Source organism: Pristiophorus japonicus, unplaced genomic scaffold (assembly GCF_044704955.1).
Source record: "Pristiophorus japonicus isolate sPriJap1 unplaced genomic scaffold, sPriJap1.hap1 HAP1_SCAFFOLD_189, whole genome shotgun sequence".
Taxonomy (NCBI): Eukaryota; Metazoa; Chordata; class Chondrichthyes; family Pristiophoridae; genus Pristiophorus; species Pristiophorus japonicus.
Genome location: NW_027251579.1, coordinates 877,909 through 897,084, shown reverse-complemented (window position 1 = coordinate 897,084; position 19,176 = coordinate 877,909). Strand labels below are relative to the sequence as shown.

The window sequence follows — 19,176 nt, the reverse complement described above, 5'->3', positions numbered from 1 at the left end:
GATTGTGTTTCCAACTCACACTGGATGACAGATTTACTGCATAAACATTGAACACATCACATCGCTTAAACATTGTTCACTGTTCATCTACAACACTGCGCAGAGTGTAAATAGAACGTAACAGAAAAAGAGCGCTAAATCTAAAAACAATTCATGTTGAAAATTATTATCACGCAACCGCTGAACAGCCCACTGTCCCGATATAAAATCAGCCACTACCCTTAGAATGAAGGGAACGCGAAATAACCAAAAATTGCGGAAACACGGGATTGAGCCATGAACCATCTGGATCTTCAGTCAAACGCCTTCCCAACTAAACTATTTCGGTCTGACAGTGAATGAAGCAAAGTTTTCTCACACCTTTCTGAAAGAAAACCTGACCCCGGAAGGAATTGCCCCACCCACTCTGTCCTCGTTTCGGGGCAATGGGTCCCAAACACATCTCAGAGCTCAGGTTGTGTCAATGTAAAGTATAAAGATACCGAAAATCTTAATTCTCATGTTCCGTTATCACTGCCCACGATCCAAGCAGTGGTCTTGTACACGTTGCTAAGTTCAAAATGTGTATTATTTCGCACTGGCAATGAATTAACGGATATCTGTGCTGTGATCAACTCGGTTACTTAGGGTGATGTCGTGCAAGAACGTAATGGAAGCCTAATTATAATGGTGATTGTTTTCACACTGCAGTTAAATGTTGGCAAACGTACAGTGTCAATCAGCAATTCTAGTTCCACATGTTGATTTAATGTTCTGCTGAAGTGTTCATAAAGAAACAAAGCTTGCACAACAGGCTCGATCTCACCGTCTTGAAGACACAGTGAAATATACTGTAGAGTTTATAACTGTTTGAGAACAAAAAATGTCAGTAAAATACCCCGTTCTTTTCTCGACACAGATGGGCTGTGAAAGGGAGCCCGGCCGAAGTCCCACATTGCCGCACTGACCCCGAGGCAAGGTGAAATTCTAACAGGTTCAGTCCATGGCAGTGCTATGCTGAAGAGAGATAAGTGTCGCGAATCAAGGAGAGACTTAACAATACTGATGTTGAATGTCGGTTAGATCAATCACTCCATGAATTCACTGCTGGGAAATTCAGAGCTTGTAAATTGCCTGTGAACGTTAATCATAGACACACAGTGAGCCAATGTTCAATATAGGAGGGACCCAGGCCAAATGAATGCTCGGGATAAGTTATCAGTGGCCATGGCCCAGGTATTCACTGATTCCAGTCTTGCAGACGTTGCTAAGTTTAAAATGCTGAATATTTCCACACTGGCAATGCATTGACAGATGGTAAGCTAGAGTGATGTGCCGCAAAAATGTTCACGGAAGGCTAAAGTAATCCATGATTGGCAACATTTACGGTGTCAATCAGCACTTGTTGAGCGAGATCGCCTCATTTGCTGCTGACTTTGAAACGGAAGGCACTGAAGTGTGTGCTCTATCACGACAACGAATGATGCGCTGCTGATGGTTGGGGCAGCAAGAGTGCAGTGAGCTGTAAATTTTTTTCAGGAACAGCCAAGCAATTTAAACGGCCGGAAATACAATGTTCCCTGACCGGGAATCGAACCCAGGCCGCAGCGGTGAAAGCGCCGCAAACTAACCACTGGACCACCAGTGAAGCTGCTACACATTTGCTTGCCAACAAGCAGACCAACACAGTCTTTCCGGCTTGCTCCTTCCAAAGTATCACCACATTCGCGCCAGGTAAAACTGTTCGTTGCAAATGGCATTTTTTGTGGAGAACAGCAAAGATATGTCCGCGCATCCACAGCATCACGTGCGGGTAGGCATCCACTGAAATCTATTTCATTCTGTCCTTTTCTCGGGATTTTTCACTCTCGGTGCCGGGTGAACATTTCATTTAGTGTTTTTGTCCTGAACTGCTGTCTTTTGCCCATCTCCAGGCGACAGAACCGTTCTGTCTGTCTGTTCCTACTTTTGAGCATTGAAGGGAACAGGCCTCCGGTTCATCCTTTATCAGCAAACCAAGAAGCAGAAATAAACAGAAAGATGTGCCACTCCACCACGTCGGCAAAGAAGCAATGACTGTTATTCCAAATAATTCCCAACCCTTGGGATTCTGTGTGGATTTGTTTCATTATAAAGATTTGATTTTCAAAGTGAATAAAAACCGAATAAAAATTATGAAAAACACTGGAATGGCCCGCACGGGGATCGAACCCGCGACCTTGGCGTTATTAGCACCACGCTCTAACCAACTGAGCTAACCGGCCACAAATTGTGCTAACGTTGCGTGAAAGCTCAGTCTGCGGGAATTGTGTTTCAAACTCACACTGGATGACAGATTTATTGCATAAACATTGAACACATCACATCGCTTAAACATTGTTCACTGTTCATCTACAACACTGCGCAGAATGTAAATAGAACGTAACAGAAAAAGAGCGCTAAATCTAAAAACAATTTTTGTTGAAAATTATTATCACGCAACCGCTGAACAGCCCACTGTCCCGATATAAAATCAGCCACTACCCTTAGAATGAAGGGAACGCGAAATAACCAAAAATTGCTGAAACACGGGATTGAGCCATGAACCATCTGGATCTTCAGTCAAACGCCTTCCCAACTGAACTATTTCGGTCGGACAGTGAACGAAGCAAAGTTTTCTTACACCTTTCTGAAAGAAAACCTGACCCCGGAAGGAATTGCCCCACCCACTCTGTCCTCGTTTCGGGTCAATGGGTCCCAAACACATCTCAGAGCTCAGGTTGTGTCAATGTAAAGTATAATGATACTGAAAATCTTAATGCTCATGTTCCGTTATCACTGCCCACGATCCAGGCAGTGGTCTTGTACACGTTGCTAAGTTCAAAATGTGTATTATTTCGCACTGGCAATGAATTAACGGATATCTGTGCTGTGATCAACTAGGTTACTTAGGGTGATGTCGTGCAAGAACGTAATGGAAGCCTAATTATAATGGTGATTGTTTTCACACTGCAGTTAAATGTTGGCAAACGTCCAGTGTCAATCAGCAATTCTAGTTCCACATGTTGATTTAATGTTCTGCTGAAGTGTTCATAAAGAAACAAAGCTTGCACAACAGGCTCGATCTCACCGTCTTGAAGACACAGTGAAATATACTGTAGAGTTTATAACTGTTTGAGAACATAAAATGTCAGTAAAATACCCCGTTCTTTTCTCGACACTGATGGGCTGTGAAAGGGAGACCGGCCGAAGTCCCACATCGCCGCACTGACCCCGAGGCAAGGTGAAATTCTAACAGGTTCAGTCCATGGCAGTGCTCTGCTGAAGAGAGATAAGTGTGGCGAATCAAGGAGAGACTTAACAATACTGATGTTGAATGTCGGTTAGATCAATCACTCCATGAATTCACTGCTGGGAAATTCAGAGCTTGTAAATTGCCTGTGAACGTTAAACATAGACACACAGTGAGCCAATGTTCAATATAGGAGGGGCCCAGGCCAAATGAATGCTCGGGATAAGTTATCAGTGGCCATGGCCCAGGCATTCACTGATTCCAGTCTTGCAGACGTTGCTAAGTTTAAAATGCTGAATATTTCCACACTGGCAATGCATTGACAGATGGTAAGCTAGAGTGATGTGCCGCAAAAATGTTCACGGAAGGCTAAAGTAAGCCATGATTGGCAACATTTACGGTGTCAATCAGCACTTGTTGAGTGAGATCTCCTCATTTGCTGCTGACTTTGAACCGGAAGGCACTGAAGTGTGTGCTCTATCACGACAACGAATGATGCGCTGCTGATGGTTGGGGCAGCAAGAGTGCAGTGAGTTTTAAATTTTTTTCAGGAACAGCCTAGCAATTTAAACGGCCGGAAATACAATGTTCCCTGACCGGGAATCGAACCCAGGCCGCAGCGGTGAATGCGCCGAAACCTAACCACTGGACCACCAGGGAAGCTGCTGCACATTTGCTTGCCAACAAGCAGACCAACACAGTCTTTCCTGCTTGCTCCTTCCAAAGTATCACCACATTCGCGCCAGGTAAAACTGTTCGTTGCAAATGGCATTTTTTGTGGAGAACAGCAAAGATATGTCCGCGCATCCACAGCATCACGTGCGGGTAGGCATCCACTGAAATCTATTTCATTCTGTCCTTTTCTCGGGATTTTTCACTCTCGGTGCCGGGTGAACATTTCATTTAGTGTTTTTGTCCTGAACTGCTGTCTTTTGCCCATCTCCAGGCGACAGAACCGTTCTGTCTGTCTGTTCCTACTCTTGAGCATTGAAGGGAACAGGCCTCCGGTTCATCCTTTATCAGCAAACCAAGAAGCAGAAATAAACAGAAAGATGTGCCTCTCTACCCCATCGGCAAAGAAGCAATGACTGTTATTCCAAATAATTCCCAACCCTTGGGATTCTGTGTGGATTTGTTTCATTATAAAGATTTGATTTTCAACGTGACTAAAAACCGAATAAAAATTATGAAAAACACTGGAATGACCCGTACGGGGATCGAACCCGCGACCTTGGCGTTATTAGCACCACGCTCTAACCGGCCACAAATTGTGCTAACATTGCGTGAAAGCTCAGTCTGCGGGGATTGTGTTTCCAACTCACACTGGATGACAGATTTACTGCATAAACATTGAACACATCACATCGCTTAAACATTGTTCACTGTTCATCTACAACACTGCGCAGAGTGTAAATAGAACGTAACAGAAAAAGAGCGCTAAATCTAAAAACAATTCATGTTGAAAATTATTATCACGCAACCGCTGAACAGCCCACTGTCCCGATATAAAATCAGCCACTACCCTTAGAATGAAGGGAACGCGAAATAACCAAAAATTGCGGAAACACGGGATTGAGCCATGAACCATCTGGATCTTCAGTCAAACGCCTTCCCAACTAAACTATTTCGGTCTGACAGTGAATGAAGCAATGTTTTCTCACACCTTTCTGAAAGAAAACCTGACCCCGGAAGGAATTGCCCCACCCACTCTGTCCTCGTTTCGGGGCAATGGGTCCCAAACACATCTCAGAGCTCAGGTTGTGTCAATGTAAAGTATAAAGATACCGAAAATCTTAATGCTCATGTTCCGTTATCACTGCCCACGATCCAAGCAGTGGTCTTGTACACGTTGCTAAGTTCAAAATGTGTATTATTTCGCACTGGCAATGAATTAACGGATATCTGTGCTGTGATCAACTCGGTTACTTAGGGTGATGTCGTGCAAGAACGTAATGGAAGCCTAATTATAATGGTGATTGTTTTCACACTGCAGTTAAATGTTGGCAAACGTACAGTGTCAATCAGCAATTCTAGTTCCACATGTTGATTTAATGTTCTGCTGAAGTGTTCATAAAGAAACAAAGCTTGCACAACAGGCTCGATCTCACCGTCTTGAAGACACAGTGAAATATACTGTAGAGTTTATAACTGTTTGAGAACAAAAAATGTCAGTAAAATACCCCGTTTTATTCTCGACACAGATGGGCTGTGAAAGGGAGCCCGGCCGAAGTCCCACATTGCCGCACTGACCCCGAGGCAAGGTGAAATTCTAACAGGTTCAGTCCATGGCAGTGCTATGCTGAAGAGAGATAAGTGTGGCGAATCAAGGAGAGACTTAACAATACTGATGTTGAACGTCGGTTAGATCAATCACTCCATGAATTCACTGCTGGGAAATTCAGAGCTTGTAAATTGCCTGTGAACGTTAAACATAGACACACAGTGAGCCAATGTTCAATATAGGAGGGGCCCAGGCCAAATGAATGCTCGGGATAAGTTATCAGTGGCCATGGCCCAGGCATTCACTGATTCCAGTCTTGCAGACGTTGCTAAGTTTAAAATGCTGAATATTTCCACACTGGCAATGCATTGACAGATGGTAAGCTAGAGTGATGTGCCGCAAAAATGTTCACGGAAGGCTAAAGTAAGCCATGATTGGCAACATTTACGGTGTCAATCAGCACTTGTTGAGTGAGATCTCCTCATTTGCTGCTGACTTTGAACCGGAAGGCACTGAAGTGTGTGCTCTATCACGACAACGAATGATGCGCTGCTGATGGTTGGGGCAGCAAGAGTGCAGTGAGTTTTAAATTTTTTTCAGGAACAGCCTAGCAATTTAAACGGCCGGAAATACAATGTTCCCTGACCGGGAATCGAACCCAGGCCGCAGCGGTGAAAGCGCCGAAACCTAACCACTGGACCACCAGGGAAGCTGCTGCACATTTGCTTGCCAACAAGCAGACCAACACAGTCTTTCCTGCTTGCTCCTTCCAAAGTATCACCACATTCGCGCCAGGTAAAACTGTTCGTTGCAAATGGCATTTTTTGTGGAGAACAGCAAAGATATGTCCGCGCATCCACAGCATCACGTGCGGGTAGGCATCCACTGAAATCTATTTCATTCTGTCCTTTTCTCGGGATTTTTCACTCTCGGTGCCGGTTGAACATTTCATTTCGTGTTTTTGTCCTGAACTGCTGTCTTTTGCCCATCTCCAGGCGACAGAACAGTTCTGTCTGTCTGTTCCTACTCTTGAGCATTGAAGGGAACAGGCCTCCGGTTCATCCTTTATCAGCAAACCAAGAAGCAGAAATAAACAGAAAGATGTGCCTCTCTACCCCATCGGCAAAGAAGCAATGACTGTTATTCCAAATAATTCCCAACCCTTGGGATTCTGTGTGGATTTGTTTCATTATAAAGATTTGATTTTCAACGTGACTAAAAACCGAATAAAAATTATGAAAAACACTGGAATGACCCGTACGGGGATCGAACCCGCGACCTTGGCGTTATTAGCACCACGCTCTAACCGGCCACAAATTGTGCTAACATTGCGTGAAAGCTCAGTCTGCGGGGATTGTGTTTCCAACTCACACTGGATGACAGATTTACTGCATAAACATTGAACACATCACATCGCTTAAACATTGTTCACTGTTCATCTACAACACTGCGCAGAGTGTAAATAGAACGTAACAGAAAAAGAGCGCTAAATCTAAAAACAATTCATGTTGAAAATTATTATCACGCAACCGCTGAACAGCCCACTGTCCCGATATAAAATCAGCCACTACCCTTAGAATGAAGGGAACGCGAAATAACCAAAAATTGCGGAAACACGGGATTGAGCCATGAACCATCTGGATCTTCAGTCAAACGCCTTCCCAACTAAACTATTTCGGTCTGACAGTGAATGAAGCAATGTTTTCTCACACCTTTCTGAAAGAAAACCTGACCCCGGAAGGAATTGCCCCACCCACTCTGTCCTCGTTTCGGGGCAATGGGTCCCAAACACATCTCAGAGCTCAGGTTGTGTCAATGTAAAGTATAAAGATACCGAAAATCTTAATGCTCATGTTCCGTTATCACTGCCCACGATCCAAGCAGTGGTCTTGTACACGTTGCTAAGTTCAAAATGTGTATTATTTCGCACTGGCAATGAATTAACGGATATCTGTGCTGTGATCAACTCGGTTACTTAGGGTGATGTCGTGCAAGAACGTAATGGAAGCCTAATTATAATGGTGATTGTTTTCACACTGCAGTTAAATGTTGGCAAACGTACAGTGTCAATCAGCAATTCTAGTTCCACATGTTGATTTAATGTTCTGCTGAAGTGTTCATAAAGAAACAAAGCTTGCACAACAGGCTCGATCTCACCGTCTTGAAGACACAGTGAAATATACTGTAGAGTTTATAACTGTTTGAGAACAAAAAATGTCAGTAAAATACCCCGTTTTATTCTCGACACAGATGGGCTGTGAAAGGGAGCCCGGCCGAAGTCCCACATTGCCGCACTGACCCCGAGGCAAGGTGAAATTCTAACAGGTTCAGTCCATGGCAGTGCTATGCTGAAGAGAGATAAGTGTGGCGAATCAAGGAGAGACTTAACAATACTGATGTTGAACGTCGGTTAGATCAATCACTCCATGAATTCACTGCTGGGAAATTCAGAGCTTGTAAATTGCCTGTGAACGTTAAACATAGACACACAGTGAGCCAATGTTCAATATAGGAGGGGCCCAGGCCAAATGAATGCTCGGGATAAGTTATCAGTGGCCATGGCCCAGGCATTCACTGATTCCAGTCTTGCAGACGTTGCTAAGTTTAAAATGCTGAATATTTCCACACTGGCAATGCATTGACAGATGGTAAGCTAGAGTGATGTGCCGCAAAAATGTTCACGGAAGGCTAAAGTAAGCCATGATTGGCAACATTTACGGTGTCAATCAGCACTTGTTGAGTGAGATCTCCTCATTTGCTGCTGACTTTGAACCGGAAGGCACTGAAGTGTGTGCTCTATCACGACAACGAATGATGCGCTGCTGATGGTTGGGGCAGCAAGAGTGCAGTGAGTTTTAAATTTTTTTCAGGAACAGCCTAGCAATTTAAACGGCCGGAAATACAATGTTCCCTGACCGGGAATCGAACCCAGGCCGCAGCGGTGAAAGCGCCGAAACCTAACCACTGGACCACCAGGGAAGCTGCTGCACATTTGCTTGCCAACAAGCAGACCAACACAGTCTTTCCTGCTTGCTCCTTCCAAAGTATCACCACATTCGCGCCAGGTAAAACTGTTCGTTGCAAATGGCATTTTTTGTGGAGAACAGCAAAGATATGTCCGCGCATCCACAGCATCACGTGCGGGTAGGCATCCACTGAAATCTATTTCATTCTGTCCTTTTCTCGGGATTTTTCACTCTCGGTGCCGGTTGAACATTTCATTTCGTGTTTTTGTCCTGAACTGCTGTCTTTTGCCCATCTCCAGGCGACAGAACAGTTCTGTCTGTCTGTTCCTACTCTTGAGCATTGAAGGGAACAGGCCTCCGGTTCATCCTTTATCAGCAAACCAAGAAGCAGAAATAAACAGAAAGATGTGCCTCTCTACCCCATCGGCAAAGAAGCAATGACTGTTATTCCAAATAATTCCCAACCCTTGGGATTCTGTGTGGATTTGTTTCATTATAAAGATTTGATTTTCAACGTGACTAAAAACCGAATAAAAATTATGAAAAACACTGGAATGACCCGTACGGGGATCGAACCCGCGACCTTGGCGTTATTAGCACCACGCTCTAACCAACTGAGCTAACCGGCCACAAATTGTGCTAACGTTGCGTGAAAGCTCAGTCTGCGGGAATTGTGTTTCAAACTCACACTGGATGACAGATTTACTGCATAAACATTGAACACATCACATCGCTTAAACATTGTTCACTGTTCATCTACAACACTGCGCAGAATGTAAATAGAACGTAACAGAAAAAGAGCGCTAAATCTAAAAACAATTTTTGTTGAAAATTATTATCACGCAACCGCTGAACAGCCCACTGTCCCGATATAAAATCAGCCACTACCCTTAGAATGAAGGGAACGCGAAATAACCAAAAATTGCTGAAACACGGGATTGAGCCATGAACCATCTGGATCTTCAGTCAAACGCCTTCCCAACTGAACTCTTTCGGTCTGACAGTGAACGAAGCAAAGTTTTCTCACACCTTTCTGAAAGAAAACCTGACCCCGGAAGGAATTGCCCCACCCACTCTGTCCTCGTTTCGGGTCAATGGGTCCCAAACACATCTCAGAGCTCAGGTTGTGTCAATGTAAAGTATAATGACACTGAAAATCTTAATGCTCATGTTCCGTTATCACTGCCCACGATCCAGGGAGTGGTCTTGTACACGTTGCTAAGTTCAAAATGTGTATTATTTCGCACTGGCAATGAATTAACGGATATCTGTGCTGTGATCAACTAGGTTACTTAGGGTGATGTCGTGCAAGAACGTAATGGAAGTCTAATTATAATGGTGATTGTTTTCACACTGCAGTTAAATGTTGGCAAACGTACAGTGTCAATCAGCAATTCTAGTTCCACTTGTTGATTTAATGTTCTGCTGAAGTGTTCATAAAGAAACAAAGCTTGCACAACAGGCTCGATCTCACCGTCTTGAAGACACAGTGAAATATACTGTAGAGTTTATAACTGTTTGAGAACATAAAATGTCAGTAAAATACCCCGTTCTTTTCTCGACACTGATGGGCTGTGAAAGGGAGACCGGCCGAAGTCCCACATCGCCGCACTGACCCCGAGGCAAGGTGAAATTCTAACAGGTTCAGTCCATGGCAGTGCTCTGCTGAAGAGAGATAAGTGTCGCGAATCAAGGAGAGACTTAACAATACTGATGTTGAATGTCGGTTAGATCAATCACTCCATGAATTCACTGCTGGGAAATTCAGAGCTTGTAAATTGCCTGTGAACGTTAAACATAGACACACAGTGAGCCAATGTTCAATATAGGAGGGGCCCAGGCCAAATGAATGCTCGGGATAAGTTATCAGTGGCCATGGCCCAGGCATTCACTGATTCCAGTCTTGCAGACGTTGCTAAGTTTAAAATGCTGAATATTTCCACACTGGCAATGCATTGACAGATGGTAAGCTAGAGTGATGTGCCGCAAAAATGTTCACGGAAGGCTAAAGTAAGCCATGATTGGCAACATTTACGGTGTCAATCAGCACTTGTTGAGTGAGATCTCCTCATTTGCTGCTGACTTTGAACCGGAAGGCACTGAAGTGTATGCTCTATCACGACAACGAATGATGCGCTGCTGATGGTTGGGGCAGCAAGAGTGCAGTGAGTTTTAAATTTTTTTTCAGGAACAGCCTAGCAATTTAAACGGCCGGAAATACAATGTTCCCTGACCGGGATTCGAACCCGGGCCTCAGCGGTGAAAGCGCCGAAACCTAACCACTGGACCACCAAGGAATCTGCTACACATGTCCTTGCCAATAAGCAGACCAACCCAGTCTTTCCTGCTTGCTCCTTCAAAATTCTCACCACATTCGCGCCAGGGAAAACTGTTCGCAGCAAATGGCATTTTTTGTGGAAAACACCAAAGATCTGTCCACGCATCCACAGCATCACGTGCGGGTAGGCATCCACTGAAATCTATTTCATTCTTTTCTTTTCTCGGCATTTTTCACTCTCGGTGCCTGGTGAACATTTCATTTGGTGTTGAGATGGAAGATCATGATCTTATTGAGTGGTGGAGCAGTCTCAAGGGTCAGAATGTCCCAGTCTGCTGCTAATTCTATATACATATATTCTCTCTTGCTTTTTCTTCGTAGCCCGGGATTTTACTCCAGTCATCTGTTTATCCAATTCCGTTTTGAAAATTACTATTTAATCTGCTTCCACCAACCTTTCAGGCAGTCAAATTCAGATTGCAACAAATTGCTGCGTAAGAAAAAACTCACCTCGCCTCTGAATCTTTTGCCGTTTATCTTAAATCTGTTTCTTCTGGTACCGTCCATTCCGCCACTGGAAAATGTTTCTCCTTGTTCTCTCCATCAAAACTGCTCATAATTTTGAATCCCGCTATCATGTCTCCTATTCACCTTCTCTGCTCTGAGGAGAAAAATCCCAACTTCTCTTTTCTCTACGTGTAACTGAAGTAATTCATTCCCAGTACCTTTCTAGTAATTCTCCTCTTTGATCTCTCCAAACCGTTCACACGCAAACTAAAGCGTGCTGCCCAGAATTGGGAATAATTTAAATCACGGAATAATATTTGGCCAGTTTTTGCAGTTCCCGAAGTTATCTAACTGAAATTTGCTATTAAAGCACGGGAACAGGACACCGGTACAGGAATGATGGACCGAATGGCTTCCTCCTGCACATGCAAATCCCATGACTCTGTGAGCGTGTGAACGTCAGCAAGGAAAGGTTTTTCTTGAAAAAAATCGGAGTGTCCATATCAGGCTTACAGCTCCCACGATCGCACCGTGTGCCGGTCATTTAATTAAAGACAAATTCTTATCTAAACACAGTGAAAAAACCTTCTCAGCTGTAGAAAGGGTAAAGTCTTTAAAACTTGCCCAGCACATTTATCACTCTGGCTGTGGGTGGAGTGAAAGGTTGCACAGTCACAGTCATTTCCAAATTAATTCTATGAAACTGTTTTTGCTGACTGAATCATTGCAAATGTTACAACTTTGAAAAAATAGGGACTGGGATAAACCTGGCAAGTACAAACCTCACAGTCTAAGGTCAGTGGTGAGGAAACCTTTAATGTCAATAATGCTTGGTAAAATTAATTGTCTATGGGGAACAATGCGATAATAAATGAAAGTCATCTCGCATTTGATAAAAGGCAAATGGTGTTTGTCTAACCGGATCGCATTCTGTGCTGAATTAGCGGAGTGTGTATATGATGCTACTGTGCTTGATGTTGTGTACCTGGACTTTCAACAGGCAAAATCGACTTGTAAGCAAACCTAACTCCCATGGGATTAAAGGGAGAGTGACAGCATTGATCCAAATTTGCCAAAGGGTCATAAGGCAGAGGGTTGTTTCTTCTAACAGGAAGGAGGTACACAGCGGTGTTACTTGGGACCACGGCACATTATTATCTCCAGTAGTAAAATTAATTTGGGTGTAAAAGACATAATTCAATGGTTTCAGAAGATAAAAAACTCGGAAATGTAATAAAAAATAAGTTAGCTGAGAACATAATTCAGGAGGATAACAGACTGATAAAATGGGCAGATACGTGGCCGATAATATTTAACACAGTAAAGTTTGAACTCATATATTTTGGTCGAGACATTGAGGGGAGACACTATATACTACATTGTGTAATTTAAATGTGGTGTATGTACACACAACATTGAAAGTAACAGGACACGTTGAGAAGGCTTCTAAACAGTATGACTGAATCGGATTTATTTACACATAGAATAGAAAGCAAAGACGGTGTGTGAAACATTTAAAACACACTGGGCCTCAGCTGGAGTATTTTGTTTAAGTCTGGGGACAACACGTTGGAAGGATGCTAATGCCTTCGACATAGTGCAGAAGAGATTAAGTGGAATGGTACTAGGGATGAGGGACTTCAGTTCCATTGAGGGACTGGAGAAGCAGGGGTTGTTCTCCATGTGCAGAGAAGTTTCAGAGCAGATGTTCATCATCATAGGCAGTCCCTCGAAATCGAGGAAGACTTGCTTCCATTCTAAACATGAGTTCTCAGGTGACTGAACTGTCGAATACGGGAATTACAGTCTCTGTCACAGGTGGGGCAAACTGTCTTTCAAGGAAAGGGGGGTGAGTGGGGTGGCTGGTTTGCCGCACACCGCTTGTTTTCTGCCTGCTCTCGGCGATGAGAATCGAGGTGCTCAGCGTCCTTCCAGATTCTCTTTCTCCACTTAGGGCGGCCTTTGACCAGGGACACCCAGGTGTCGGTGGGATGTTGCATTTTATACTCAAATCCTCTCGCGATGAAGGCCAACATGCCATTGGCCTTCTTCACCGTCTGCTGTACCTGCAGGCCAACTGTCAATGACTGATGTACAATGACACGCAGGTCTCGTTGCACCTCCCCTTTCCTAATCTGTCACCATTCAGATAATAATCTTCCTTCTTTTCTTTGCCACCAAAGTGGATAACCTCACATTTATTTACATTATACTGCCTCTGCCATGCATTTGCCCACTCACATAACCTGTCCAAGTCACCCTGTAGCCTCTTAGCATCCTCCTCACAGCTCACACTGCCAACCAGCTTAGTGTCGTCTGCAAACTTGGAGATATTACGTTCAATTCCTTCGGCTAAACCATTAATGCATATTATAAATAGCTGGCGTACCAGCACTGAACCTTGCGGTACCCCACTAGTCACTGCCTGCTATTCTGAAAAGGATCTGTTTATGCCTCCTATTTTCTTCCTTTCTACCAACCAGCTCTCTATCCATGTCAATACATTACCCCCAATAACATGTGCTTTAATTTTGCATACTAATCTCTTGTGTGGGACCTTGTCAGAAGCCTTTTGAAAGTCCAAATACACAACAACCACAGGTTCTCCCTTGTCCACTCTACTAGTTACATCCTCAAATAATTCTAGAATATTTGTCAAGCTTGATTTCCCTTTCATAAATCCGTGCTAACATGGACCGATCATGTCACTGCTTTCCAAATGCGCTGCTATTACATTTTTTATAATTGATTACAACATTTTCCCCACTGCCAATGTCAGGCTAACCGATCTATAATTCCCTGTTTTCTCTCTCCCTCCTTTTTTTTAAGAAATTTGGGTAACATTAACTACCCTCCAATCCATAGGAACTGATGCAGAATCGACTGAATGTTGGAAAATGACCACCAATGCATCCACTATTTCTAGGGACACTTCCTTAAATACTCTGGGATGCAGACTATTAGGCCCTGGTGATTTATCGGCTTTCAACCCCATCAATTTCCATAACACAATTTCCTGACTAAAAAGGATTTCCTTCAGTTCCTCCTTCTCACTAGACCCTCGGTTCCCAGTATTTCAGGAAGGTTATTTTGTGTCTTCCTTCGTGAAGACGGAAGAAAACTATTTGTTCAATTTGGTCTGACATTTTTTTTCCTCATTATAAATTCATCTGATTCTGACTGCAAGGCACCTACTTTTGTCTTCACTAATCTCTTTCTTTCCATATATATAAAAAAGCTTTTGCTGTCAGTTTTTATGTTCCCTGCAAGCTGACTTTCAGATTCTATTTTCCCCCTCCTAATTAAAGCCTTTATCGTCCTCCTGCTGAATTGGAAATTTCTCCCAATCGTCAGGTTTGCTTCTTTTTCCGGCCAATTTATATGCCTCTTTCTTGCATTTAAAACTATCCCTAATTTCCCTTGTTAGCTACGATTGAGCCACCCTCCCTGTTTTATTGTTACGCCAGACTGGGATGTACAATTGTTGAAATTCATCTATGTGATCTTGAAATGTCTGCTGTTGTAGCTTCTCATCCCGCACTCAGATTATCAGCTTTTACTGTATGACTAAACAGCTTTCAGTTGCTACTTTGCACAGCCAGCTAACAAACTAATGTCGATTGCTAAATCTTCCACGGGACATATTAATGGTTGCAGATGGACTCAGTAATTGCCCTTTTTCATAATTTGATTGAATTTAATGATAAGACATACAACCAATGCATAATATATCATAGCTGATGTGTAAGCTCTGTCTGAGTGTTTACCACTGTTGCCTGTGTGGAAGAAGGCTCTGCGTGTAAGCCCAACTTCGAGGCCAACACTCCCAATTACATATGGAGGTTCTGCTGCACTGTCAAAACTCTTGCATATAAAACATTAATCAGAGGGCCCTGTTTGCTCTCTCCGTAGAAACCCTATTTTCCAAGAAGAAGACGGTATTTCTTCCGATGTCCAGTCAATATTTAACCCTTAACCAACATCTTTGATAAATAAACAGATTATCTGCTAATTTGCACATTGCTGTAATGGGAGCTTGCTGTGTACAATTTTTCTGGTGCGTTTCCTCCATAACAACATTGACTACATTTGACAAATAGTTAATTGGCTGTGAAGTGCTGTGGGACTTTGAGTAATTTAAATTGCGATATAAATGCACGCCTTTCTTATGATTCCGACATGTAATTGTTCGTACAGAATATCACCAATAGTCTCCAACTGCAGTGATAGCGTAAACTTGGCACGTCTCCATTTCAATTTTCAACTCAGCAGTTCACCAATATTCTACAGAGAAACACAAAATCTGCAAGTATACATCAAGTTCAGCAAAGGTTCACCATTGACATCTTTCATAGATTTCGTCAATGTTTCAAAACTACTGCTGTTTGGCCCTAACTGCAGCCTTTGATCTCATACATATCATCAGTATTTCCAACTGATGGGCAATTCTCTCCACAACCATGAGGTGAAACAACAACAACAATGTATATAGCATCTTTAATGTAGTGACACGTCCCAAAGCTCTTCACGGGTGCATTATGTGAAAAAACATTTGAAACCGAGCGGCATATGTAGAAATTAGTTCAGGTGACCAAAAGCTTTCAAAGGGGATATGTTTAAAGGAGAGTCTTCAAGGAGGAAAGAGCGATAGAGAGGTGGAAAGTTTTAAGCAGGGAGTTCTAGAGTTTGGGGCTAGGCAACAATGGTTGAGTGATTATAATCCGGGGTGCTCCAGAGGGCAGAATTAGAGGAGCGCAGGCATCTTGGGGGGATTGTGGGGCTGGAGGAGATGACAGAGATAGGGAGGGACGAGGCCATGGAGGGATTTGAAAATAAGGATAAGAATTTTGAAATAGAGGCGTTGCTGAACCAGAAGCCAATGTAACTCAGCGAGCACACGGTTGACGGGTGAGCAGAAATCAAACAGATTCTAATGACCAAATCGATGGAATGCGGTTAAAATGTGCATTGACCAACGGGTGGTGCCTCATTAGGAAATCCTTTGGTTGAGCGAATCCAAAGCCACCGTCCTCACAGGGACCAAATGGCATTTCCTAATTCTACTGATGAGTAAATTCGCACCCTGCTTTGCCTGTTTAGAAGGGTATGGAAGGATGAGATCAAGTGAGTGGGAGTGGACTGATGTGGAGCTTGAACACCGCGCACACCAGTTATGGGAAATGATCATTACTGTGCTGAATCTTCAATTGTTCTCTGTGTCTCTTCCATATTGTTGATAGGAATTTAATTGTCATCTGAGTTTCCAAGTTAACTATCAAATTTGGCAAAAAGTACAAAATTGTGGCATTCCTATTGGAGGTACCCCAGCTGATAAATATAAGATCAGTTCACAATTGCAGAAGGGTAAAGTTCTTCATGGTAAATAGCGAAAGGGCAACTGAGTAGTTTCTATTGCCAATAACTACCTGACCCCTTGAGGTGGACACCACCCAGGACTGTAAAATAAGGAAGGAGCGACTCTATCTCTGCTTGCTGCAGTGGGCACCGGATTTTAGGAACATAGGACAGGAAGAGCATATTCAGACCCTCGATACTGTAATATAGCCACAGGAGGATGCAATTCTGCCCTTCAATCCTATTTCATAGGAAAAGGAGCAGGCCATTCTGCACCTGAAGCCTGTTAAATAGGAACAGACATATGCTGTTCAGGCCCTCGCTACTGTTATATAGAAAATGGAGAATGACTTTTTGCCCCCACACCCGCCTGCCGGAGCCTGCTACATAGCAACAGGAGGAGGCCGTTCAGCTCCTCGAGCCCGTTTCATCGGAACAGGAGCAGGCCATTGACCCCTTCACACCTGTTACATATGAACAGGAGGAGGCCATTTACATTTTTCGGAACATTTAGTTAGAAACATCAGGATGCCATTCAGTCCCTCGCAATGTTTACATAGGAAAAAGAGCAGGTTATTTACCCGCTAATGCCTGTTACATATGAACAGGCGTATGCCACTAACCCGCTCACGTCTGTTACACGGGAACAGAGGAAGCTGTTCAGCCCCTCGAGCCTGCACCACCATTGAGTTAGATAATGGCTGATCGATATCTCAACGCATTTTTACGCTTTTACTCCAAATCCCTCAAAATGTGTCCAACATACATCTATCCATCCTGTAATCAAATGCTTCCTATTGGCCTCCTCGGTGCTCTTCATCTTTGTGCCATAACTGTGTACATTTATACAGAAATTTAGCCCATAATCTCATACTCGTTTTCAGTATTTCAATTTAAGGCTGCAATCCACCATAAAAGTTGACAGTCTCTTTGGGAACTATTAAGAAATGACCATTTCATTCTGATCTTAATCCACACAGAAGGGGTAAAACAGGATGCGAATGACCTGAACACTTGCATTGGATAAGGACATCTTCGCCCAATGAGAATAGTGGTATGGGATTTGTTTACATGATTGAGGTCGCCAGTGGTCATTGAAACATATAAAGAACGAAGCCCTATTTATAAACATGATTCACAATATTAGATCATCCCAAAGTGCTTTACAATCAATTCAGCGCTTTGTTTTTAAGAGTGTAGTCAATATTGTAAATGGGAAACACGGCAGCCAATTTGCACAGAGCAAGCTCCCACACATAGCGATCTGATCATAAACTGTTAATCTGTCTTTTTTAATTATGTTAGTTGAGGGACAAATGCAGGCCAGAAAACCAGGGTGAACTCTAGTGCTCTACTTGCAATAGTGCCATGTATCATTAAAGTCCATCTGAGAGTGAAGTCTGGGCCGGGTTCTCCCGAATCATCCAAAAGCCGGAATTGCTGACAGAAGAGCGCTCCCTCAATACTGTCAATGGAAGTGCCGACCTAGAATATGTGCTCAACACTGTGCAGTGGGATTTGACCCCACCACCTTCTGACTCAAAGGCCAGAATGACGTGAACGATGTCAACCATAGGGACATTATCTCTGGATCGAAAGGCTTTGGGTTCAAGCGCCTCTCCAGGGACCTGTGCACAAAGTTTAGACCAACACTCCCAGTGCATTATTGAGGGAGTGCTGCGCTGTCGCTGGTGCTGTCTTTCAGATCAGATGTTAAAACGAGGGCCTCGTCTGCTCTCTCATGTGAACGTAAAAGCTCGTATGGCAATATTTTCGAAGAAGAGCAGGCGAAGTCTCTCCGGTTCCCGGTCCAATATTGATAGTTTTCTCTAATTAATCGAAAACAGATTATCCAATCATTGTCGCAATCCTGTAGTTGGAGGTTGCTGAGTTCAAATTTGGCTGCCGCATTTCTTACATTGCAACAGTGACAGCAATTCAAAAATGCATATTTTTTGTAAAGCGCTTTGGGACGTCCTCAGGACATGAAAGACGCTGGGCCCTGGAGTCTGCGCATGATCTTTCGAAGAGCAATCCAGTTAATCCCACTCCCCAATCTTTCACCATAATCCCTGCATTTTTTCTTAAATTATTTATACCATTCCCTTTTGAAAGCCACGATTGAATCTGCCTCCACCGTTCTATTAGACAGTATATTCCAAATTCTAACCACTCTTTGCGAAAGATAAATTTTCCTCCTGCGGCCGCTGCTTCTTTTGACACCCTCCTTAAATCTGGCTATCGACCATTTAGAGCTTTGACACAGTTTCGCTTTATTTACTCTATCTAAATACGTCATAATCTTTAACACCACTATCAAATCTCCTCTTAGCCCTCTCTGCTTTAAGGATAACAAGCCCAGCTTCTCTCGTCTATCACAATAACTATAATGCCCCATCCTTGTAACTATTTTAGCTTTCTGTACCCTCTATAATAGTCATGTTCTTCCAAAAATGTGCTCCCCAGAATTGGACACAATCCAGCTGGGGCAGAACTAATGTCTTATATAGGTTCAGTAAAATATCTTAGCTTTTGTAATCTATGCTGCTACTAATAAAGCGCCGGATCCATTTGCTTTATGAACTTCTCTGCTAATTTG

The 19,176-nt window shown here is 43.3% G+C and overlaps 5 non-coding genes across 5 annotated transcripts; all 5 read right to left on the bottom strand.

The window, feature by feature from the left end:
* Positions 1 to 2,169: 2,169 nt before the first annotated feature.
* Positions 2,170 to 2,243, bottom strand: trnai-aau (transfer RNA isoleucine (anticodon AAU)). The gene has a single exon. It is a non-coding gene; the product is annotated as a tRNA-Ile (tRNA).
* A 3,865-nt stretch (positions 2,244 to 6,108) lies between these two features.
* On the bottom strand, positions 6,109 to 6,180 carry trnae-uuc (transfer RNA glutamic acid (anticodon UUC)). Its single transcript has one exon. It is a non-coding gene; the product is annotated as a tRNA-Glu (tRNA).
* Positions 6,181 to 8,378: 2,198 nt separating this feature from the next.
* Positions 8,379 to 8,450, bottom strand: trnae-uuc (transfer RNA glutamic acid (anticodon UUC)). The gene has a single exon. It is a non-coding gene; the product is annotated as a tRNA-Glu (tRNA).
* A 542-nt stretch (positions 8,451 to 8,992) lies between these two features.
* trnai-aau (transfer RNA isoleucine (anticodon AAU)) lies at positions 8,993 to 9,066 on the bottom strand. Its single transcript has one exon. It is a non-coding gene; the product is annotated as a tRNA-Ile (tRNA).
* Positions 9,067 to 10,662: 1,596 nt separating this feature from the next.
* Positions 10,663 to 10,734, bottom strand: trnae-uuc (transfer RNA glutamic acid (anticodon UUC)). The gene has a single exon. It is a non-coding gene; the product is annotated as a tRNA-Glu (tRNA).
* Between the last annotated feature and the right edge of the window lie 8,442 nt (positions 10,735 to 19,176).